This window comes from Falco peregrinus, chromosome 7 (assembly GCF_023634155.1).
Source record: "Falco peregrinus isolate bFalPer1 chromosome 7, bFalPer1.pri, whole genome shotgun sequence".
Taxonomy (NCBI): domain Eukaryota; kingdom Metazoa; phylum Chordata; class Aves; order Falconiformes; family Falconidae; genus Falco; species Falco peregrinus.
In genome coordinates, this window is record NC_073727.1 from 11,420,134 (window position 1) to 11,445,688 (window position 25,555).

General features: G+C 48.9%; 1 long non-coding RNA gene across 1 annotated transcript; it reads left to right on the forward strand.

Annotated features, from left to right (window-relative positions):
* The first annotated feature begins 498 nt into the window (after window positions 1–498).
* LOC129784944 (uncharacterized) lies at window positions 499–23,246 on the forward strand. The gene is made up of 3 exons (XR_008748246.1): window positions 499–756; window positions 16,159–17,814; window positions 20,411–23,246. It is a non-coding gene; the product is annotated as an uncharacterized LOC129784944 (long non-coding RNA).
* The last annotated feature ends 2,309 nt before the right edge of the window (window positions 23,247–25,555 follow it).

Below are 25,555 nucleotides of genomic sequence, written 5' to 3' on the forward strand. Positions count from 1 at the left end.
TACATATATGTATATACCTGCCTGCCCGCACGAATGTTTGATAAGGTAGGGTAGCTCAAAAAGCACCAGGCAACCAAATCCTCCAATGCGTGTCGAGGGCTGAGCTGCTTTTCCAGATTAAATTTATAGTTTATAGAGGGAAGCAATTGTTTTGTGATTGCTGTGGGTTATTTTAGGTATCTACCATAGGAGAAGATGAATTGTTTCCTGTAAATGCCTGTTTATCTCTATTAACTGAGCCCAGGGTGTCTGGCTCACATGTAGATGTCACTCACGTGTAAAGACATTTCAGATGAAGCTACTGCAAAGTCTGGGAAGCGACCGCAGGCCAATTTCCCAAGAGTACCCAAGCCCCATTTTACAAAGAGCTAAGTGAATAAGTGCTTAAATTTCATGGAAACCACCGAAGACAGGGCTTCTAAGGCTCCTGAAGAACTTCCCCTACATTAATTAGAGGGTGGTGGAAGTCTTTATCTCTGTCTCTCCATTGGGGTGAAGTGCTGGTGGCTGAGCTCACAGGGCAGTGCTGGCAGCTGCAGCACAGCCCCAGCTTATCTGCTGGGCACCTGCTGGGGAGCTCCCGGAGGCAGGAAGGCCAGGACGTCTAGGCAGCTAAGTGCTAAGTATTCCCCAAAGTTTCTGCAAGAGTGCCTAGTGGAAAAAAAAGAAAAGGCTAGCAGGAGTTCTGCGTGAAGTGCAGGTCAGCGGAAGATGATGGCGTGGTGGAACGGCTGGCTGGGGCTGCCTTTGGAGCAGGTACACGACTGAAGTGGAAAAAATACGACAGGGTGCAACTGGAATGCAGGGGGATGGAGGGAACGTAACTAGGCAGGAGGTTTAGTAATGCTGGGTCTGTCCTCTCGGGAGGAGGGGGTAAGGAGGTGGGGTTGTTGCAATGCACAGAGTGCTCTTCTCTTGCGCCTTCCAGCTCAGGGCACACATTCCCATCCTCACATCGCTGCTGGTTGCTGCTGGTTTCCACCTTCTGCAGAGGGCAGGGCAGAGAGGGCCTGATGTAAGTCAGCTCACACAAAGCAAGGCAATGGCAGTACTGGGATCAGAGCTATAGCTCCCAAGGCCTCATCCTGCAGGCTGGGCTGCGTATGCTGGAAGACGGAGGCTTTCAGACTACCTGCACAGCATGGCGCACAGCAAGATACAGGTACAGCTTCAGGAAGACATGAGGGTCAAAGAACTGCAAGAAACGTTTCAAAACATTGCTTGTGCAGGGCTGCAGGGAGATTGCTGAGGTGATCAGCAGTTCTGGGGACAAGTGGGGTGTGCACCAGGGTTTGCAGTCACCGTGTGAATGTGTCCTGAACAGGAATCTCTGTTCGATTTCAATTAAGATATGGCAGAGGCTGCCTACAGTACTGATCAAGGTAGACAGTCATCGTGAGCCTTGCAATCATCCACTAACTGACTTTTTTTACTTCCCCAATGAGAGACATCTTATGCCACCTGAGTGTGCCTTAGTTTCCTTTCCAGGATGGAGAGATCAATACTGCTTGTCTGTGGGAAAGTGAGGGGAGGAAAAACAACGTCTTTGATACAGTCACACCTTCAGTTTCTGATGCTGAGGCAGAAAATGCTCAGAGTACAAAGCCTTGTCGTTGTTGCTTGGACAGAGATGGATAGAGCCCTTCAAGAAGTCAAGAAGGGTATCTCTGGGCTGGGATCATGGGATTGCAGGATCATTCTGGTTGGGAGGGGCATCTCAGGAGTCTTTAGACCAACCCTTGCTCGAAGCCAGGACAGCTTTGAAGTCAGGCCAGGTCAGGCTGCTTGACGTAGCTGGGGCTTGAAAGGCTCCTGAACTGGAGGCAGCACAGCCTCTGCTTGTCTGGGTTGACTGTCAGGCAAACACAGAGGCAGAGAGAGACCCGGCAGATGCGGCTCCATTTCGGAAAGGCATTAATGAGCTGTGAGGCTGAAGGATTTCCTGCAGCCAAACTTCCATGCCTGGTGAAGCCTGCTTGTCCCCAGTTTCACTGCAAGACCTGCAATGCAGTGCAGTGCAGTTTTAGGGTGCCTGGCTCGGCACAGAGCAATGGCTGGAAGATATTCCCAGCAGATGTTGCAGGCTACCCTGACCTCACTGTAACTACTAGACCTTGGTTTTATTAGCCTGCTATTAGAGCCTGGATGTATTAGATGTATTAGATCAAAAGTAAGGTGGGTACGTCTACAACACAAATCAGTGCGATGACTGCACTGCAGACATGCCCTTAGAAAGAAAATAGGTAAATATTTAGGGAAGATATGCCCCTGGCTTCTGAGAGAAAATAAATGGTAACTTGTGCTGTATGATGAAAGCAATGAAATCAGATATTCTTTCTGGCTTCTTCTCTGCTTAGGGTTTTTTTTCCTCTTCCTAAGTGAAAGCCCAAAATATTAAGGATTTATTCTGCAGAAGACTGATATTCTCTGCTTAAAGCCCTAAAGGCTTAAAAAAGTTCAAAACCAGACATTTGTCAAGTGAAGCGTTACGATCAGTTTGAAACTCAGCTTAAATACTGCCTGCGTTATCCCGTTAGCGAGGCTTCTTTGAATCCCACTTGCACGTCAGAGCTGTACGTTGCCTTACATATTATTATGGCTATTTACAGTGGCTGCTGACAGCACTCCTAGTTTAACAGAGAGCATCTTGTTCTGCAAAAGGGATGCTTTTAGACAGGATTCAGGGAATGAAAAAGAAGACTGGGAGTAGCAGCACACATTGGGTGCATCCTCTGCATCCTTGACACAGACCGGCACCTTCACTTGGGGCCGAACATAAGTCTTAAAACCATCGTCCACAGAAGCTTCCCCATGATGCCAACCTCCCACTGCCCACCCCAGCCAGCTCCTGCCTTCTGCACCGTGCTTGTTAGCCTCTCCCTTGCTGTGATCTAAAATCAGAAGTAGGCACAAGTTTGAACCTATGAACTCTGCGCCCAAACAAAAAGAACACCCTTGGGCTTTTGAAGGGTTCAGCTCCAGGTAGATGGAAATCCACCCTCATGCTTTGCTGCCTGCTGTCTGTAAAGAGCAGAGATGGGGCAGCCCTGCACGCTTCCAGCGTGCCCTGGAGCAAGCAGGACAAGCAGCCTCCAGGCACAGCTTGTTCCTGCAATAGTGCAGCATGGGTTTGCACATGTGAGCACTGGGCAGCTGAGCACGTGCAGCTCTGTGTGCGCAGAGGACCTCTCTCTTCCCATCACTGGGAGCAGCTCCACAGGAGATGTGGGGAGTTACACCCTGTCCCTGTTAGTGCTGATGAGGAGCACAGCGAAGGTCCTGGCTGCTGGAGCAATGTGGGGCCAGGAGCACTTGTGGTTGCAGACAGCCTGCCTGCGTGGGGTTTGTCACTGCCCTTCCTCCCGTGATATTCAGAACGTCACCGTTCAGCCCCCTCTCCAGTTAGGGATGGAACATGCCTTGGCAGGCATTTGCTAGCCTTCAGTGTTTTAAGGAGGGAAGGTAAAAGGGAGGAAAGGGTTTAAACTTGTTTTCATGGCTTGGGCAGCCATTGCTCCATTTTGTCCTTGCACCCAAAAGGCACCGGCCTGGCCCCCCCCCGCCATGCCTGTGCCCAGGGCTGGCAAACCCCAGCTTTCCCTTGTACCGCCGCATGCACACAGAGCACCCTAAATCTTTGTACCAGCCGCCTTCTTCACAAAGTCAAAGCAACGACCTCGTCAGGGTCTCTCAAGGTCTTCACAGAACATCAGGACAGCCAGGGCCAAATCCTGCGCTTTGAAATCTCCAGGCGGTTGTTCTCTGTGACAATTGTCTGTCTTGGGTGTGAGTTGCCAATGATAGCTGCAGAAAATCTGTGCACCTCAGATCAGTGGTCAAGGTAGAAGTGGAGGGTGGAGGCATCATACTCCCCAGGAGCTGCAATACCTCTGTAGCCCCAACCAGATTTAAATGAAGGCGAAGTTTGGTCTAAGGGTTCAAATTCCTAGCTGAGCTGAGCTGACCTACTGTTTCTCCTCAAAGTCTGGGCGTATAAGTAATACCAGTTTAGGATCATCAGAGTCCCTTAGATCCTGCTTGCATGACCTTCAGCTCTGAGCTTCCTACACTTCATGTCTAGCTTAGTCTCTCCACTGGAGAGATGTTTGGAGGAGAACCAGGGGACTGTCAGAGGGACCCAGGGCAGGAAATGGTTTCATGAGCCAAAGGGAAATTGGAGAAGGTTAAAAATTAGCTGTCTGAATTCTCTGCTGATATCAGTTGGCTTAACGTAATGGAGCTGCATTAATTTACTCTAGGAAACCATATGATACCACTCCTCATGCAGGGCTATGCGGGCTGAGCAATAACCTGTCTGGGAGAGATGGGGAGGGTGTCTATGTCCCATTCGGCTCTGACCCTTTGGTGCAGACTGTTGCATACACATGCAGCAAAAGACAGTGAGTTTTGCATATGTGAAAAATATTGTCTGGATGTAGGAAAGCCTTTGGAAGCACTAAGTCACATCAAGTTTTCTTTAGTCTCCTCTGAATCTGGCCCAGCGTTACTAAATAACTTAATGCTCTGCAGATTTACAATGTTTGCTGAAAACAGTTTGTATGAAACCTGACCAGCTAAAATAGAGTCTGAGAATATCTCCAGCTTGCAGAGCTGTCATTAAACATTAACAGCAAGCAGCTGGGTCTCCCGTGGATAACGCAGGCTTGCACTCCTGTCACTGCTAGCAGGAGCGAGCTTCAGAAGGAGTGGGAAGAAAACACACCCTGGCATGTACAACCCAGCCTGCGAGTCAGAGGAACAGAGGAGCCATGGGTTTAAAGTGGGACTACCTATCTTTGCCTCTGAGGCTGAAGTGGGAGGCACATGTCCCCAAGAAAAGTTAAACGGGGATGGAGCTGCCTCAGACACAGCTGTTCATACCGCTTTCCTTCGGTGTTCACATTGCTTTCCATCCAGCTCAGCACTGCAGCATTGTTAGGGGAAGCAGAGACTTTGGCAGAGAGGACATTTCACAGGGGCTCAGGTCCAAGATCAGGCAGCAGAAAGCAAAATAAAAAAGAGGGGTTTCACTAGTGGCTCTTGCGATGGGAGCTGTGTGGCATCCCTGTGCTGTGCCAGCTGCTCCAAGCAGATTTGGGCTGCTGCAGACATCTTCCTGTGGCAGGACCAGCGCAGGAGCTGGCCACCACCAGCCTGGGCACCTCCTGGGCTGCCATTCACAGCAGCCAACATTGCTTTGCCCTACAGACCTCATTGCTGTGGCACAGACAGGTGATGGCATTTGCCCCTACTCACACAGAGCCATCAGCAGCTCTCCTGCCGCCAGTCCTAGATACAGTTCAGAAGACAGCTCTGCTAACTCCATGGAAACCCTTCAGAAGAAAATTATTGGGAAAAGATGAAGGCAAGTGGAGGCTTAGGGGCTGAGTACATGAGTGTCCTGCATTGGATTTGCCATGTTCTGCATTATTCTGTGGTGAATGCCCATGGCCACCTGCTCGCTGATGGGGCAAGTAGCTCAGCCAGCTAAGGAGCCTCTCATCCAGCTGTGCTATGACAACCCATGAATGCAGGCAGTCACCACAGGTAGCTATGGCACAGTGCCCGTGGCTTTCACCTTCCCCTGGGTGTGCAGCCGTACCTCCGGGCTTGCCTTTGGAAAGGTCCCTTTGCAATCAATACGTCAGAGATTGAAATGTGAGGTAGTGACCCTGCAGACCACCACGTCAACCCATCCAGAGCCCTGACCACTATCTTCCTCCTGGCCTCTTCCCTGTGTGGCATCGCACAAGCACAGGGTGAAGGCTGCAGGCTGGTAGCTGCAACGTGTGGGGCTTGCCCATGTCTGTTTATGGTGGGTGTCTTACCCCAGGCCTCAAAAAAGACACACATCAAGCCAGGGAGGGGATGCATTTAGTCTAAGCATCTTCTGATTATGCCATGTTCAGCACTGCTCCTAGCTGAGGTGGAGCCTGTTATCCAGTGAAGACTGGCCGGATACTGATCTTCTATGGTACAGCCGAAGGAAAGAAACCCCTAGGTTTGGATTAGTAGATTGATTTAACCTGAAATCTCCTGTCTAAATGGGATCTGCTAGATACTTGTGTCACGTCCTTATTCATTTGAAATACACATGGTTTAACTGTGTACATTCAGGAGTCACTTGGGGTAGCACCACCCAGCTCCGTGGAATCCAGACAAGGTGGGCTCAGGATGTGCAAGCTCTGCATCGATCCCAGCCGCTGTGTCTACACAGGAACTTGACAACTCTGTTTCTAAAAGGCACCTCTTTCAGAGTGGAATTTTCAGAGTGTGATGCCACAGCTGCACAGGTAGACAGGCAACTTCAACTGAAGTTAATGAGAGATACGGAGCTAAGAACCACCACCCCCACAAGCCAGCATGACTTTAAAACTGTGCCCCATAACTTTTTTTTTAATTTACTGGACATTTCTTGGAATGGAAAACACATTTTGTAAAGACTAATGTGTGTCTCATGGGTAGCAGAGGTGGTGTTTCCAATGTAGGCTCAGCAGCAATTGGCATTAGAGCGTACAGGGGAAGACAGTGAAACAATACACAGGACGTCTTTAAAATACAGTTTGAGAGCACGTGCACTGATGAAATAATAATTGGAAGTCATATTCAGCAGGGTATGTAAGCATCTGCCTGATTCTGCCCAGAAACAGTTCCACTTGCTTCAGTGGAATTAATCATGAGACTACAAATTAATACTTTAAAACATCCTGCAGAATCATGGCCTGACCAAACAAAGTACATTCATTTGATATTTTTACATACACTTGTTTCAGGGCCCTTGCTTTGCTTGCTGGAGACTCTTGCAAGAGCTTGTTTTACTGGCAGACCTAGAGTACATTTCAAAATCCTGAGCGAGGAGTCATGGAAAACAGATTTCAAATGCCCGTCCTTGGGCAGCCACACCAGGAGAGCTGGTGCCAGTAGGGGAAGAGCCCCAGTGTCATGTGATTTATTTGTCTGGACAATGTAGCTTGGATTTCATGTACCTGCAATCCAATACTTCATGGAATGAATATCCAAACTGAGTTCTGTTTTAGACACCTAATACGTACTAGAAGCTTGAATAATGAATAAATCTGAAGAAATCCCAATATTTTCCAGGGTATTCTACCCACAGGGAAAAAGAAGTGAAATGCTTCCCTACCCTGCGAGCCACTCATTTAATTCCAGTAATAATAGTTCAGTTTCAAAGCCCTTTTCAAATGCTAATTAACTCTGACCACAGTCCTGCCAGAAAGGGAAATATTATCCCATGCTAGGCAGGTGAGGAAGACAAAGACATAAAGATGCTCCCTTCCTTGCCCCAAATCTCATAGGAACTGGTGGCAGACAGAGCTGGGGAGCTCTTTTTCTTTTGGTTTCTCAGTTTCTGGTCTTGTGCTTTAGCTGTTTGCCTAATCTGTGTCTAGACACTGCTTCCTTGTCCGAGCAGGAGGGCTGTGGGGGCTGCCTGCCTCTGAGCAGGGGTGAGGAGCAGGAGGCATGCACCTCCACAGCACCAGGCTCACGCTGAGCTTCACCCGTGGGTGAGGAAGAGGGGCAGTGACTGAAAGGGGTTCAACCTCTGCCAGGGACCAGATGGGCTGGCGGGAGCGGGAGCAGGGGGATGCTGTCCAGAGCAGTGCCCGGGTCATCAGCTCCTTATCCCCCAGAACAAGGAGGGGACAACTGGACACTCGCTGCTCGGGTCTCCAAGCCCCTCTGGGAAGGGGGCTGCAGCCTGGATGGGCACAGCTGGCGGGGCTGCAGCAGGTCGGGCTGCCCGCCAAGGCTGGATGATCTCCAGGCTTCCATGAAGGGCACCCCTTGGAGAAAGGAGCACTGAGAGCCAGCCAAACCACAGTACAAGGGTGAAGAAACCTAACCCTCAGCTGTAGAAGGGAAAGTCTTGAACCTCAGGCTGGGTGCTTGGGAACAGTTCACAGACCCTTTCTTCCCCTTCCCCCTGCCCTGCAGCATGGCCACGCGCAGGAGGAAGGGAGAGGGTATGTATTAAGGCTATTCACCATTACAAGGTGACAGCCAGCAGCTTGAGGGCTTGCCTATGGTGAAAAGGGCTTGCTGGGCTATCCAGGTGAAAATACAGCCTCATCCTGGCAAATAAAATCCAGATTGTCCTGCTGACATAGGCTAAAGCTGCTCCCCCATGGGGATAAGTTGTATCAGCAGCAAGATGTAGTTGCCCGTATAACTAACGCTAACAAGAGCATAGGTTAGGGAGGTAGTATGTTTTTCTTTTATTCCCGTGACTGACGTAGTTATACTGACCTACCTTTTAATTACAGTGCTAGCACTGCGCCTGCTGCAGCACACCTTATATTTTCCCATTTCTCTGCCCAGCAGGATGTGAACCACTTCAGATGTGGTTGAAGCATCTCAGGGCTTTTTTTGCCAAGGTTCTAATGAAAGGCATTTAGTCGGCAGAAGGTGGTGACACTTACATCCCCACAGATGGACTCCCCCCGACCCCGAGCCCTGTGCTGGCCCAGCACAGTGTGAGCTTGCCCAGGGGAAGGGCTCCAGGAGGATGCTCCCAGGAGGGACCGTTCCCGTTTTATGGATGAGCGAACCTAAGACCAGGAAGATTAAGGAGTCCTATTTCCTCCAGCCACCACTGATCTGGTGGTTACTCAGTTGTAATTAAAAACGCAGGTGGACCAAGCTATGGGGCATTATGCAGGGGGAAGGAGCATTCTCTCCATCACGTTAAGGCAAGAGCTAGGGGCTGGGTTGTTAGAGGTGGGCATCTGTCTGCTTACAGACCTAGGTCTCAGGACCCAAATACTCCCATAATTAAGTGTACAGGTCTAGTGGAATGAGGCACCAGGGTTAGACTATTAGAGAAGACCTGCACTGGGGTGGAGATGTGAGGCGAGCGTGCGGGAGCCTTGTTGGGATGGGGTCACCTGCACTGTGAGGAGATGGGAGCCATCCCATCCCTGCTGGCAGCTCCCTCGCTGCTCTTTCTCATTGTAGGAATGGAGAAGTAAGTGTGGATGTGTGCATGATGTGTGTGTGCGTGTGTAAGCCACCTGTGCTGACAGTCTTGCCTCAAAGGGTAAGGTGATTCCAGCATAACTCGCAGAGCAAGGCTGCACTTGGCGAGGGTGCCATAACGATGCCTAAAAGGGGAGAAATCAGAGCGTGGAAGCCCACGCGTGCATCTGTTTTAACTCCCATTTGTGTGATAGGAAGAGACACTGAAAAAAAAGAATGGTAGAGCATGTGCATGACAGAAACATTCTCTTTAATATTCCTGTAATTTGTGGTTTACATTGCTAAATAAATGTTAGTGAGCTTATAGGAGAAGGTGGAGGTGACAGTCTGTGTTCATCACAGATAGAGAAAGCAAATTCGCTGGATCCACCCACAAAATTAGGATCTTCCGGATTTTTTTCCCTTAACATATGCACAAGGTTTTCTCTGACTAGAAAACTCCAGAACTATTTGGCAGGTGTGTCTTAAAATGTTTATGGCCGTACTCATGACTTCACATCTGTGAAACACTGTCTGTGCAGGAGCCTGAGGGACAACTGCAGGCATCTTTCCTGGCCGCTCCTCTACAGTCCTCTCGGCAGATTTTGGCACCTCTAGTTTTTACATGAAAAAGCAGATGGGAGAGAGAGCACTTCTGAGACAGCCTAACACCTTCTTAGCCCAAAGATATTTTAAGCATAAATCTGCTAAGGGATCTCAGGAGGTTCCAGACTCCAAACTCTCCCAGGGCAGCAGACTCAGGTCTGGTGTCCCGCGCTGTGCAAAGGCAGCAGCGGTCAGGAAAGAGGTCCAGAGGCAGTGGGACCACTCCAGCCATAGTGGAGTCACACCAGATGAAGCCAACGTGAAAATTTACTGAACCAGAGGTGGAAAGACAAATCCTCCACACCAGAGAAAGCACCAAGTTGCCTTGAACTGATAACACATTTGCCTGTACGAAAGCAGCCAGTCCGTGGCTGGCCTGAACGAACGTCAGGAAAAGCAATCATGGGATAACACCAATTTTTGGAGCTGGATGTCAGCCTCTGCTGTCACACAGCTTTGTTTCAGTGCTGGTGGGAGCGGGGTGACCCCGGTGGGAGGAAGGTGGTGTGCCAGGAAGGCATTGTGGCTCAGCCAGGAGCCGCTGGGCCATCAGGACAGGCTGTACCTGTGCTCCTGATTTGTTCCAGCTGGGTGGTGAGGGTGCTTTGGCTTAGACCTCGGTGAGAAGAAAGTTATTTGTTGAGGGAGGAAATGCACCAGCAGCTGTTGATTAAATGAAGCAGGGGCCATGATCTGACCACCGATTTGAACGCACTTTCCTGAGAGTGCTGCTATTCAAGCCTGCTGCACCATTCACTTCTCCTTCCCTGTTAATAATTACAGTTGCAGTGCCACTGGTGTCAAATCGCTGTAGAGGCACTGGTTAAGCTCCTTTGTGAGCTGTTTGATGAATATAAAAGGATCTTTCCCAAGTGTTTCGAATGTCCAGCTGCAGAGCAGCCCGACTCCTCACTGCCTCCCGGCTCCCTCACCTGCTTCAGCTCAGCACCCTGCTCCGAGTGCCTTGCCCCAGCTTCAGAGCCAGGAAACCTGCTTTCCTTAGCAAAGTCCTTGCTGACTTCGGTTGCACACAAGTGCCTTTTCAAGTGGAGGAAACGGGGTGTTGCTTGGCCAGCGTCAATACGTTGCCTCTCGGGACTGGCACCATTTACTGATGTGCTCCCATGTGTGCCGCTTTTCTGTCCCTCTGCCGTACAATGATGGGGCTTGTGCCTCACCTTACTGATGTCACTTCACAGACCAAATACTTAAGCATTAACCCTTGATTTCAAGGTGAGGTTGTTTTTAAACTTCACATATCTCCCCACTCCACTACACAGTGCTTATCCTCTCTGTCTTCAGGTTTCAGCCTTCCCCTGACTGAGCTGGAAGCAGCAGCATCCCAGCATGATCGCTGTTTCCTATTCCCATCACTGGCTGTAATTAATGGCTGTTAAAGGAAGATTGGGACTGCCTTTTATATACATTTCCCCACCCAGCACTCCCTCAAGCTCTGTGTTACTCCACTGGAGCCGTGCTGATTTATTAGCACTCAAGCAGACCTGTAGTCATAACAGGCTGGGGAATATTTTCTGTACAGGCTCAAGATTAACACAGGGGGCTTCAGACCTTGCCCAGAGAAGGGATTACAGCATGGGTAAGTGGACTTCTGGTAGATGTATCTAATAAGCCCAAAAAGCAATGGCTGGGGAGCTGACAGAAGATGCCATGCAGAGCCCAGGCCATTGGGTCAGTGCTGCCAGAGCTGTAAGCTGCTCTCTGGGCATGCAGCATGTCATATCATGGCATGGGCATGGGCACTGCCACCACCCTCACAGGCTCACCCGGCTCTCCCTTGACTCCATTCATCATCCACCAAAGCCACAAACCATTCTGCTGTCCCTTCAGGAGGCAGAAAATGGGGTGTATCGTTTCACAGGGGTGTTTTCTGCCCTGTAGAAGAGCACGTTTATATGCCCCTATGATCACTGGACACATCATGCCATGAATGGTTCCAGTCAAGCCCGTAATGCCTTCCAAGGAGCCAGGTACTATCCAGAAGGGGTGGCCTACAGTTTGCTGCCCTGGGTACTTACATAGTGCTAACTATCTTCACAAAACCACCACGCTATGCTGAGTTACATCATATCATAGTGTAATGCCTTTAAATCATTAATCTGTCTTGCTTCTGGACTAGTGCCAGAAAAGCTGATGAAGGCCAGGCTGAGTTCACATCAAACCAGAGGACATTGTGGTTACGTTTATGGTTTTTCAGAGGATCTCTCACCTGCAGCCACAAATCTGCCTTTATTTGGCTTGAGCATGATCCAAAATTACCTCAGAGGTCAGCAGTGCATGTCTTGCGGATTAGTGAATACTACTGACTAACCTAACGTAATGCATTATTATTATTCCTGGAAAAAAGGGTGGCTGTAGTCTGTTGTTTTGTAAGAAAAGTCTAACGTCCATTTTTTTCCCTTTTGCAAAAGAAAAAGGAAAGGGGGGGGGCGGGGAGGGGGAAAGACAGGGCAGTGATTTGCACCCTGCATCTTGCTGAGTGCTTGTAGCTCTTGCTACAAAGGATTCATTGTAGGCAGCACTCTAAATCGGCTTTGCAAATGTGAATTAATGAAACCTCCCAGCACTTCGTCAAGGTAAGTCAGAGGGGCTGAAGTCGGTCTCTGCAGGAGCCGTGTCAGGGAGAGGAACGGTGACTCAGGCCCGTGGTGCCCCAGCCTCCGAGGGAGGACAGTGGCACTTCCCGGGATGCCTGGTGATGCAGCCAGGGAGCTCGGCTCCTGCCCGCAGCCAGGCTGGCTCTGGCTGTTTACTCCAGCTGCTCCTGTTCAAAGTCCCTCAGACTTGGTGGTAAAAGCACCGCTGACTTTCCCCAGCTTGAGATTAAGTCACCTTTGCCCCAGTTGTGTATCTGTAAAATGGGAGCAATAATATTACCCTGCTGCCCCATGGCCGGGGAGAATCTGTCATTGTTCCCGTGGATGAGAAGGGTGCAGGAAAGGGAAAGGAGAATAAATATTTACCCAGAATCAGAAACAGATAAATCTATTTGTGCTATCGTCCCCTCCTCCAACGGCATTCCCTTCCTACGGCAGAGGAAAGCTCCAGCCTCTATTTGGTTAAATCATTTACGTACATTAACGAACAATTAGGGAGGGAAGAAGGGGGAACCAGCCCAGAAAGCCTTCCACAAAAGAGCTGCCCTCGCTTGGGCTTGTTTGATTTAGGGTAGGAGGGGAGCAACCTGACTGTGATAGATGAGCACTCTGTCGTGACCCTGAGCGTCTGTAAAATCAAGTCTGGGTGGGAGATTTAAGACAAAGGGCCAGACACAGTGTTGATTTAAACTATTGTAGTTTCTCTGGAGTCACTGGAGCAATGAGAGTCATATTGGGAAGGTCCGGTCCCGTGGGTGCCAGAAGAGAAGGGCAGGGTCGGAGCAGCCCCGCACTCTTGGCAGGGTTCTGGCTCTGTCAGAAGAGTTGTGGGCTTTGCTCTTGGTTCTTTAATTCACGCAGCTCAGCCTTGCGCCGGTCCCCGGGGCCCAGCTGCTATTGAGAGCTTTCAGCTTTTCACATGAGATCTATTGAATGTGACAAGGTACACATGGGTCATATGCTGCTCTCTAAGTAAGCCATGTTTAAGTGCAGCATCGCAATAAGAACAGCAAAAACCCAAACCCATCCTTTTCACCCCAGTGCAAACCGCCCCACATCCCAGCTTGGTTTCTGGACTCTTCTGGCAGTGTTCCCCGCTGGGAGCTATGCAAGGGAGCGCTCTGCTGTCCCTCCGTGCATCCCGGGGGTCTCTCCGTGCAAGAAGAGTATTGAGTGCAGAGTAAGAAGCTGGTGAGCTGGCACACTCTCCTAGCACAGAGTGGCCAGAAGAGGCTAAAGCCCAGAAGGCATGTCCCTGTTTTATGATCATTTGGGCTGAGTAAACAGATCTCTGTGAGTTGGAGCTTTGGTTGCTAATTCCGACTGAAGTTCATCAAAGCCCGAGAGATGGGGGTGCAGAACGTGGAGTAAACTAGACCGGCTTTGTGCTGAAGCAGAGGAATATAGATCAAACAAATGCAAATTCGAGGAGAAACCCTGAACCCTAGAAATCCTTGTTTGAAACCATCTTTTTTTCCTCAAAAACAAAAGCATGAGTAAAGCAAGGGTAACACTGCTATGCCAAAGTCCTTTCTGCCCTGAGCACTTTGCTAACCCTGTGCAGCTCAGTTAATTCCTACCTTGGGGCACGCATCTGAACTGTTATTTCAAACCACCTCCTCCGACCAGAGAAAATCAGTAGTTTAGAAAGAGGGCACTGAGCAGGACCTCCGGGACCCCCCAGCTCGTTCTTAGCATGGCTGATCTGCCCCTTTCTTATGTGTTGGAGTCAATTCACTCCCACTTTCTCTGTCACAGCAGCCCTGGGACAGTCTGCTGGTTTTTGGGACGGGGCTGTGAGGTGACTGGGGGCACAGTGCCCTCCACGAGCCAGGCGGGGATGGCTGGTGACACTGCCAGCCTGACTGAAGTCTGCCCCGTTGTGTAGAAATCCTTTGACGTGGCAAGTGGCCATAACAGAACAGAGCTGACTCAAATCCCGGCGGGTGTTTGAAGTTAGAACTCTAGAGGTTCAAATATTAGCCTACTCCATCACCTGTCCATCAAACATTAACTTACTCCACCAAAACCACAATTACCTGGTCCCTTGGCTTCACTGCTTCCCATACCGGCAATTTTTCTTGAGACAAATGCAAACCACTGCACCCTGCACACTGCTGCTCTTGCAGAAGGAGATAAGCTCCAGCCCAGTTATGGGAGAACATTAAATACCATCGGTTCACAGCTGGGGATTTATATCTGGCTGAGGACTGAGGGTCAGGGTAAAGAAAAATAGTTTCAGTACATCTGTGAGTTAGTTGTACATCAAGTCTGCCTTCATCTTGGTAGTGAAAGCTGGATTGCCAATGCCATATATTTAAAAAAGCTCGCTTGAAAATCATACGGAGAGGTGTCCTTTTAATTGGCTTATGGTCCTGGAGGTACTAGGAGTCTGCTATTTCCATGCTACTTATTTTTCAGGGTGAGTTAGGTCCGTGCTGCTGTTCCTGGGAGTGGGGAGAGTCTCGGATAACCCGTTCCCTGGGGATAGCAGGGCTTGGAGGAGAACAGGCTATGACTCATGACGAGAGCTGGCAGCGCTGCACTGGCAATGCAATCTGTCCTGTCCTTTTTGCCTCCATACATCAGCTGAAATCTTCTGGGAGCCAGAAAGTCTCAGAGGAGCTTGGGCCATCCAGCCCTGTCTCGCCCCAGGGCTGTGCCCCCGAGCAGGTGAGGAAGCAGCAGGGGAGCAACGGGGCAAGTTGGTGGGATGCCCTGGAGGTGGCCTGCAGATAAAAACCTCTGCTCTCTCTCAAAATTCAACTGGTGCCTGAAAGGTTATAAAAGTAACAAGCTTTCCCTGATTCTTCTGAGATGCTTACACAGCTTGGGTCCCATTGCTTTTGAGAGATGGGAAACGGTGAGGTTGCAGGAGGCAGCCTTGTCCTTGTTCTAACGTCAGGTCTTTGCCCAGCTGTGAACAGGATTATTTCTATGTGTATTATCAAGATCATGTATTATACTCACAAAATGTTATTTTTAACCTCTATATATCATGTACTCCAAACTCAGTAATGTTTAACTGTGAGGGTGTATTCCTGGCCCTACTTCTCAGCAGCATTAGGAGGTTTGATTGAAGTGCTTTGAAATTCTGGGATAAAAAATACTGCCAAAGTGCTATGTATTATAATCATTACATATTTAGGAGACAATTCAGTGATCTGATGAATGAATGGGGATTTCACTCGCTATTCCCTCAACCATAAACATTCTAAATGAACAGAGATTGCAGAATGAGAACCTGCTTAATACTGTAAACTTTGACATAAACATGTAAAGCTGAGCTGGTGGTCACATTTCCATCGCCTCGCTGAAGGAATGCGCTTTGGACTCATTTCCCTGTGCCAGGATTTAGCACTTGCAGCTTCCATTCTGCGGAAGGTTAAACTCTGCTGCCAATGTTACCATGCTATAATATTTGAAATGGTTTTGCACAAGGACTGTGCAAGGCAGCTCTGGCTGGGGTGATCGAAGCAAAGTCATCTGGCTGCCGAGCAGGGGGGACAGGCTCCTTTCTCAGGCAAATTGCTCGGTGTTATTTTTAGCTGCAAATATACTGTCTGGTGCATTTAGTTTTTGGCTTGCAGGGCTGCAGGACACATCACCACGGCTCCTGCTAGGAAAAGTGACAGACATGTGTAGGGTGCTTGCCAAGTGTGAGCTCCCTGCTCAGGTGGCTGGCCAGGAGCTGACAGGGAGCCTGGCATCGCCGGGGAGCTGCTCTCGGCTCCGGGAGCGGGAAGCCATGCCAGGCAGGCTGGCAGCACTAGTCCCTACATAGGAGCTCAATAGTTGTGTGTTACAGGACAAAACATCAGTTCCTTTACTGGTAATAACATAATCATGAAAATTACGTCAGCTGCTGTTAATTACAGATTAACCCTTTCCGACCCCGAAGCAGACAGAGGAGTGGGTTGTGCTTCTTGCAGAGCTGAGCTGCCCCAAACTTTCCTTGCAGGTACAGGTGACTGTGATGGGGTACAGCCCATCTCCTTCCCACAGGGTGTCCAGGCTATCACTGTGACTTCAGCTACAGCGAGGGGAGCACACCCAGCGACGTGGTGACACCCCACGACGTGGTGACAAGGGAATGGGACGGTGGCAACTGGCTTTGGAGGTACCAGGTTATCTGCAGCTCGTATCAGGGAAAGATGCAAAACCCCTTGCTCTGTTCCTCTCACCCCTCGCAGAACCGAAACCTGCACTTCTGCAGGGGCATGCTCTGGTGTCAGAGCACAAGGATTTTTTTCAGTGTGAACGACAGCAAGTTTCCTTGAACCTGTTTTTCTGGAGGAGTATCTCCAAATGGATAATCACCCCTTGTGCACCTGGTAGTGGGCTGGAGTTGCAGTCAGGTGGGAGTTTACAGGATCTCAGGCCCTCCTCCTATGGGGCTGTGATGAGAAGGAACACCTTTGCTAAGGAGGCATTTATGGGTAGCAGTTATTTCTTGCACCCAGCCCTCAGGCAGGTTGCAGCTTCCCTCCCAGCAGGAATGAACTCATTGCAGGAGGTGACAGAGCGCACGAACAAGACTTTAAATACATTTCAGGCAGTTTGTGGTATCTCTTGCACCTTTAACACAGCAGGCAGCCAGAAAGCAGGTGCTGATAGACCAGGTGATAAGATGCCAACACCTGAATTACGCCTTGCGGTATTTCTGGTACATTACAGCAACAGACTAAAGATCTTAAAGCCCAGGAGAGTATCACAATGACCTAGTCAGTCCATCTGTGTAAAACAGCCCAGGAATTCCACCTCAGTTTTTACTCCACCAGCTTGAGTAATGTGTGGCTGAATTTTAGTGATGATTTAGAAGATCTGCTCTTGAATTATACAGGCTTCAAGTGGTGGCAACTTCATGCCATCCTTCAGTGAATGCTTTCAGCAGTCATTTACCACAGCTGTTAAAAACTGGCACCTCGCTCCTTGTTCATACATTGCTCTTTCAACTTACAGTTTCTGGCTTGCCAAGTGCTCTGTAACCTCCTGAGGAATTAAAAGTAGTGGGTAAGACCCAAATTCTCGCCTCTGACCCCTCCAGCATCCATTGATGCTCCCCGGGGAGCGAGCCGGGGTGCAGCCCTGCAGTGCCCTGCCTTGCTGGTGAGGTGGGCTCTGCGGGACGCGTCTCCCGCTCTGTGTCAGGGCTTCCTTTGGTGTGGATCGGTACAGCTTAGGTCTCCTGCAGGAAAACAAAGCTGGTTTAGTAACCTGACCAACCCGATAAAGTTTTCCCTGAGCATCAGCAAATATTTTAGAGGTGAGGTGGCAGATTGCTTCTTACTGCTATGCACATACCTACATATGTAAATAGATATAAATTTATATGAGATGTAGTCTTTCTGCTACTCCTTTAAAAGATTTAAAAATCCTTTTCCCAGGGGGTGTGTGGAAGCTGTCATATTTCTAACATGTTGCCAATCTGCATTTCCTATTGATCTTATCTACTCTGCTGTGCCGCAGCAGTCTCTGTTTCACATTGTAGCCCTGGGGCCTCCATCCTCATTAGAAATCCTTTCCCGGGAGACTGCAGATCACCAGCTGATCACAGATCCAGTAGTAACAGACAGCAACCAAACTCTCCGAGCCCCTGAAATAAAAGCAAGAAACGGTAGGTGAAGCACAAGGTACCTTACAAGCAGGTTTCCCCTGGTCCTGTTTAGCAGCCACAACAGTCACCAGCCCTCTCAAGCACCTCACAGGCATTAACTGCCAAAGAAAACAGCATGCACTTATCACTGGAAAAAGCAGGCTTTGGGGATTCATTGGTCAGAGGTTTTCTCCTCGAGGAGCTACACTGGCCCCAGAAGTTGCTAAAACACTTGGTTAATGCAGCCTAACACAGCACAGCATCTGCCTGGCCCAGGTGGTGCCTGAGATGGGTGACAGCCGGGGCAGGCTAGGGCATGGCAGGCTCTGCTCCATCCTGGCTCTGTCCCCAGCTTTCTGGCAGAATGTGCTGATGTCCTGGGACTTGAGTCAGGGAAGGGTGTAGGGACTGTAGGTGTGGTGGTGTAGAAGGGTCCCCTAACCCCAGAAAGGGGGTAAATTAGTTCCTTTATGCACATGATTTGCTTGCCAGAGTACAGCCAGCTTGCTTGTGGCTTGATGATGTTTGCAGGGGGTGAATCTGCAGGGCAGCACCCTGATACAACTGTCTGGTGGGCAGACCCACTTCCCTCCTGTGCTTCAAGCCAAAAAAATGAGCAAGCAGCTCACGCCAGGGACAGTGATGTTGTCAGCAGCCCAGCCATGGGTGCAGCTCAGGCTCAGGCTGGCCCCAGGACCACAGGGTTGCCTGTGCCTGGGATGGTGCCTGTCCCAAAGGTGCTGTGGGATCAGTGTCTCCGCAGTGGGGCTGATGTGCCCTTGATGCCCAGCCAGCTGCTTCCCAGCACTGACAGCTGGGGACAACGCTAGAGTTGCTAGTGATGCTCTGCATGGGGACAACCTTGTCCCGCCCTCATCCCATGCCAGGCTCTGCCTTGAGGTTTCCCACCCTCTCAAAACCTCACCAGCCCATGCAACTCCTTGCTGCCTCTGTGCTCCTTACACCCAGGAGCACATGCAGCTGAAACTTTTTTTGTTGTTGTTGTTGGTTTTTTTTAATTTGGACAGTAAGGAGTGTGCCCACCTCTCATATAGCTCAAACAGCAGAGTTATCCCACTTCTCTATCTCTCACAGTACTTGTGGGTAAACCCTGCTGTCCCGGCAGCACAACCCCCACAGCCCCCAATACCCTGAAGCCTGTGGGGCAGCAAGTGTCCAAAGGGCCTGAGACTGCGAGAGCAGGTGAACAGTCTCTGCAGTTACAGCAGCAAGAGCACAGTTTATGGGAGCTAAAAATGCTGGTGCCTCAGCAATTAACTGATCTGACTGGGCTTTTTCAGCCTGTCTTCACCCCAGAACTGCTTGCCAGGCACTGCCTGAAGTTGCTGCTTTTCTTTGACATGCCACCTTCTGAAAACATTGTGGAAAACAACTCCTGGACTGCATCAAGCTACCTCTCCCTCTTGTTGGGTTAAGCCACACGTGTATGGTTTTCCCAGCTACAAATCTTAACTGTGCTCCTTAGCAGGACGTTAAAACCCATGCTGAAATCAAAGTGGTATCCTTCATCCTTACGGTCGCAATAAGCTCTTGAGCCCTGCGCTTGTACCGTGCCTAATGCAACATGACCCTGGCTGAAAACTGGGGATCTGCTGAATCCAATAAAAATAATACATAAAAAATTCATTTTATATTGGGAACAAGGCGGCATCAGTCTCATATCCTTTTTAATATACAACACATGTGAAAATCAGCTACAGGAGCAGAAAAAGCTTTCCTGAGTCGTGCTTTTCTAAGGCAGGGTTGCTGCTTACCCCTTTTCTCACAGCAGGCAGAGGAACCTCAAAGAAGCAGGTGTTTTTCATGGACAAGACAAGTCCCCGTTCAGTGCTTGTAGTCTGCTTGAAACACGCCACTAATCTTCAGAGGAGTCTCTGCTCAGCTGTGCAAACATGATTTTTTTTTTTTTTTTTGAGGATTAGGTTCAAATTCACATGACATTTTGTGGCTGTGTTTTAAAAAGAAAGATGAATCCCCAAAAACAATAGCATGGATTACCTTCCATTTGGAGAAACAGATTGCAAGTTTTCCTGCAATCTAGGGCTGGACCAATCTCAAAGTTATACCACTCTAGCAGCTTCCATTCGTAGATTTCATGTCTCTTTAGTAGAGGAAACATGGTAAAATCTTGCAGCTTCCGTGGGTTAGGGACGGGAGAAAGAGGCCGAGCTAGCTTAAAGGATTTCCTAAGTTTGTGGAGAAAGTACTGGGCGCAGCCAGGGTGGGAACTGACTCCCAGCCTTAGAAGGTCTGCTTATGGGCAAAGCTGTCCATCTCACAGTACTTACGAAAACAGAGTGGGAAGAGTTACCAAGAAGCTCGTTGGGAGAAGCTGTTTTATATTCCTCAGTGTCTGTCCATCTATTGAGCCTCGTAAGAGGTGCTGGAGAGGTAAAGTGCAAGCACAAGCTATATAAAAAGGAGAGGAGGAATCAAGCATGATACCAGGGATGAGTTTTGAGCAAAGGTTCAGCTTCGCTCTTGTTTACCCCCTTCCACTGCACCCGGGTCACTCTGAAGGAACTGGCTTGAATTAAGCCTTTCTGGGGCTGTCCCCTGCATGCAGCGTTTTTACATTGGCATTTTCTCCTTACAGGACAGCGAGGGCTGTGACTGGCACCATGGGGAGTAAGTGGCTGGAAGGCTAACGATGCGACCTGCTGATATCTCCATTTTTACTACATCCAATTAAGCAATAAATGGTTCTGGTGGAAGTGTGGAGGCACACAGATTATTATGCAAATCAGGTCCCTTTGCTACCAGTGGGGTCCTGCATTGCCCGAAATAGCACCGGTAGGATATTAGTGCAAATGTCACCTTTCCTGTCTGTTAGTTATTGCCTCCCATCTCACCCATCGTGCGGCTTCCCAGAGGTCAGAGCCATGATTTCTCACAGACTCGGGACTGAAATGGATTTTAAAGAGGATATTTAACAAAGCTCCAGTCACCTTCCACGAACCTGCTGATGCAACCAACACTGGTGGCTGGAGAGCCTGCCGCAGTGGCAAAGACGCCTGAAGAAACCACCTTGACTTCTTCACCAAGAAATCTGTGTGGAGCCAAGCTATGAACTGGTTCACGGACATGCTCCAGACTAGAAAAGACATGTACTTTTGGGGAGGTGGTGGACAGAGCTGCCTGGAAGCAGCAAGCTGAGGGCTCTGGTGGAAATCTGGGGCTTTACCATCAGTTTACTTATACCATTAAAGAAGTAGATTGGAAGGAGTGACACTGAGAATTTTTAATCCCTTTATTTCCCAAGTTATTTTGCCCTCACTGATTCCCTCAAAGAGATCTCTTCTGCTCCGTGTCCCTAAAATGCGAGCGAGACAAGAGGTGCGGGCTGCTTGCCCCCATCCCTGCCACTAACCGTTGTTAGCTGACAAAAGCCATTGTTTGCTGCCACTGGTTATTGTTCCAGCGGTGGCAGCAGCCCCCAAGCGCCAGTCCTCAGCTCTGGGCCCTTTTTGTGCTCGGCACAAACAATTGCACAGTCCCTTTCTATAGATGGCTGCAATTTAAAGAGAAATACTTTTCTCTGCATTTTCCCACAGGCCCCAAGGATGCAGAAATTCACAGGCTGGCTGCAGACACCCTGGTGAAGGGGGACAGAGAGAGAGCAATCGTCACCCGTTGGTATAGCACGTGGCCCAGACTAAGCACACTGCAATTCTTCAGGTCACAAAAGGTATCGCCTCATCAGCTGCACTGGGGTAGATCTGTCCCTCAATCTCCAGATCAAAACCTCTGAGTTTATATCACAGTTCAGTGAGGTTTACTGCAAAGTTCCCGTCTCTGTCCCTGGTGCAAAACTACACTGAACTGAACTTGTCCAGATTTTGCAAAAGAAATGTAATTGTCCGTGGCCAGTGATGCCAAGATCTGATCTTTGGGCACAAGGCTGACAGAAAAGATGAATGCAAACAAACCCAACTATGTAAAATGTGCAAGGGACCCTGATAACAAGGCAGTCCACATCATTTGGTGATCTCTTGAACATCCACAGCACAACTCCAAGATGCATGATGAAACCTGATCAAACTGTGTGGATTTGTTCGAATTTGTCTTGGAGTTTTGAGGGTTTATGCAAACATGGGACTCAGGAGACAGTCAAGCATGTAGTCTGAAACAGAGCCAGGAGTGCCACGTGTCTCTGCAAACCAAAGGTCCCACTGCTCAGTATCTCTGGGGATAAATGATGTTCACAACTGTAAATCAATCTTCTGCTTTAGCCTCTGATCATACTTTGCTTTGCACCAGGGTAAATCCAAAACTGCCTAACCTAACTCAGAATAAAATAAAAGAGAGAAAGAGACAAATCTTTCTTTTCCTTCTGCAGTCAACAAGGCAGAAATCAGGTTTTTCTTCCTATGCCTAAGTTGGAGAGAAAGGGATATTTACCCTTTCAGATTGCAAATTTAATTGATTCTTGCTTGTCCCTTTGGGAGAAAAGGAGTGCAGTGAATTTTTAAAATGTCAGGAGGCTGGTAAAGATGGGCAGATCCCTTTGTCACCAGGCCATTATGCAGAGCTGACAAGTGGCCATCACACCCTGAAATCCCTGACTTGCTGTGATTGCTCCAGAATTGAGATAGGAGAGAAAATCAAGAGACAAATATGCAGGTTTTAGAGTTTCCTCACTGCTCTGACAAGTTGTTCATCAAACAGCAGCAAAGCAGTTTCAGTGTTTCCTTTGCCTTCTCCTATGAACTGGCTTCGCCCCCAACAAGCCGGGGCACAGACCTCAGGCTCCGTGTGCTCTGCAAGACAAAACTGCAATGGATTTTATTTTGAGAGCCATGTTCAAACATAATTCACACTGGGAAGGTGCTATCAAAAAGCCTCGCTCCTATGCCCCACTACATCTTCTGGTTCCAGGTGCCTGTGGTAGGCATGCGACAGGCAGAGCCGTGCTGTGCAATACCCCTTGGAGGCCATGTCCCCATGGTGGCTCGGGACTCAGGCACAGCATCGTCCCCTCCCACGCATGCTGGCAGCTCCCACTCCACTCTGCATCCTCCCAGGCTGCAGCTAATCTCTGCCACTTCATTACTGGTGGCCTGGCTTCACTCAGCGGGGAGGTGTGAGCTACACAGCCTTTGGAGGCTGAGAGCTTCGTGCTCCACATGCCTCTTGTCTCTTGCCAGCCACAGTAAAACGGGGGGCTGGCAATTGCTCCATGGGTTGAATTTCCAGCACGGCAGCCTGCAGTGCTAGGAGCCATTCGCCGAAATGTAAGGAGCTGGCTGGGACACAGTGCTGTTGCCCAGCGAGAGCTTCCCCACAGCCCTGGCCACGGAGAAGCTGGGAATTCCTGAAGATCCAGCTTGTCACGGGGCACGTGTCAAAGGCTGAATGACTGTTGCTACCTCATGTAGACTGCAAAGGAGCCCAAGCTGCAGAGGGTACCTTCTGGTCACCGAGGAAGGCAGGCTGGGGCTGTAAAAAAAGATTAGTTTTATACAGTGTGTATAAAACATTCATATTAGAGATAATAAAACATTATAGATATACATTTATATGAATATTTGTTTATTCATTCATTTATTTTAATGCCTTAATTCTCCAGAGGAACCAGCTTATATCCCAAAAGATATTTCTGCCACAGGCAGAAAATCAGACTTATTTTAAGGCACCTCGAGTTGGCCACACAGCAGAGGCTTCCCCATTCCCCCTAGACTGGTGAAAATCCCTACCAAGCTGACAGCCTAGAAGGCTCTGGACCAAGGAGGAGCAGAGCAAATAATGTAGTGTGAAGGTAGCTGCTGTCTCGCTTATTACAAGTTTATTTGTTTCATTTTTCCAAGTTACACTAATCGTCTCATCATCATGCAGCCCCTTTGCTCTTCCTCCACACTAGCTCCCAGGTTTCACCACACAGTCCCAACAGCAATGCTCTGATGACACTTGGTTTTTGAAGCATCACTATAAAGAGCAAAAAATGGAAAAACCCAAGCATTACATGCAACCTCTTGATAGTGTTTCTAGTAATACTTTTACATCACCAGTAGTGAAATACCATAAAGCATCTCAAATGCTTTCCACGGTTGTGGTTTTTTATTCTTCCCTTGCTTTTCCCACCTCTTAGTCTGCCCAGTGTCACTGCCAGGCAATTTCATGTTTTCTTGTGGTCTTCACCATACCATGGAGGTGACCATGTCCATGGTGATATCAACCTGCACCCAAAGCAGCCACCAGCCCTGAAGTCCTGGCTACACCTCTGGCTCAGCAAGAGTAATTTCCCGGTTTCCCTCAAGCTGTTGCTGGGGATAGTGGGGCCAGTGCGACCACAACACTGAGACCCTACACTGCCTGTGACCATCGTTTCCACCAGCCTGGGGTGCCGTGCTGCTGGCCAGCTCGCTGACCAGAGCAGAGAGGCTCAGTCTTCCAGCAGCAGACCCCACTGCACGTCACTACACCCACCACCACTGTTCGGGTGTCTCAAAATTTTATTTTTAATTTGGATTTCAACCAGTTTAGCAGATCTGAGGCAGAGCCACTTGACCCAGACCTTCCTCAACTGCAGATGCTGGCTCGAAGACATGGTCCCAGACTTCGCCGCTTGCTACTCCTCTGGGACGCGGACCGGTTTTAGTGAGGGAGCACGTTTTTGTTAGCTCAGTCACTGAGGTCTCCAACACTTCATTCAGTTCTTGTTAGTATTTACCATCTGGGTCCACTGACTTAGTTTATTAATTTGTTTCAGCACCTCCTCTTTCAACACCTCAGGTTCTTCTTGTGCATGATTTTTATTAGCTGAGTGTAGCAAGCCCCTCCAGCACCCTCTGTGGAAAAGACCAGTGTGTAAAGGGATCAGATACCTATTAAGCAATAAGATTACCACTTTGGTTAATTGCTCTGCTTCCTAGTGACCTGGTGGACAAATTTATTTTCCCATGTATTTGAAGGAATAGGTATGTTTGTGTTTTGTGATCTTGCTATTTGCTCTTCCAATTAGCCTTTCTGATTTACTTCTTATATTTTAATGATGGAAGATTTTTTTTCTTACAGAATTATGAAAAGGCAAGTCCTTTTCTAAAAATTCTAATTGAGTTTTTAATCCAAAAATTCTAAATTCTTTCCATGCTGCAGGAGCCCGATGCTAAAACAAAAGCTGCCTTAAGCACCATACCCCTTGTACCTCCCCAGGCAATAAATCTTCCTCATCCAGCAACTCTTCTGGCAAATCCATCCAGCCTTTGCCTCCCCACCCTGGACTCCCAAAATGGTCACCCATCCTCCTGGATGCCCAGGGCCCCAGTGCACCCTCTGTCATCTGGGTGCTGAGTCTAATGGTAATTTCTGGGAAAACACTGCATATATATGTGTGTCCGTGTGTATGTATATACAAATACGCATGTAAAATCCAATCAACATAAAACTGGTTAATTATTTGTGTGGTGTGACTTTAACAGAGCCAGAGGTCAAACTGAAACCAGCTGTCAACCTTCAGTCATTCCCAAATTAATAATACAATGCAAGACGGGCCTCTAAAGGTTTTTTAATGTGTTTATATCTTGGCTTGATAAACACAGTCAAGAGAGACAAGATGGAAGAGGCAGGAAGCTTAGCAGGGTTACTTTTCTGTAAAAAACAACTTGTGAAAACATCTGCACAGCCTGCAACTTCCCAGATGTTCTCTTTAACAGAGCACTTAACTTGTTTATATTTTGCCTAACACTGGAATCGTGGCAGATTATTTTTGTTGCGGGGTCTTTGCAACATTTTGTAGGTGGTC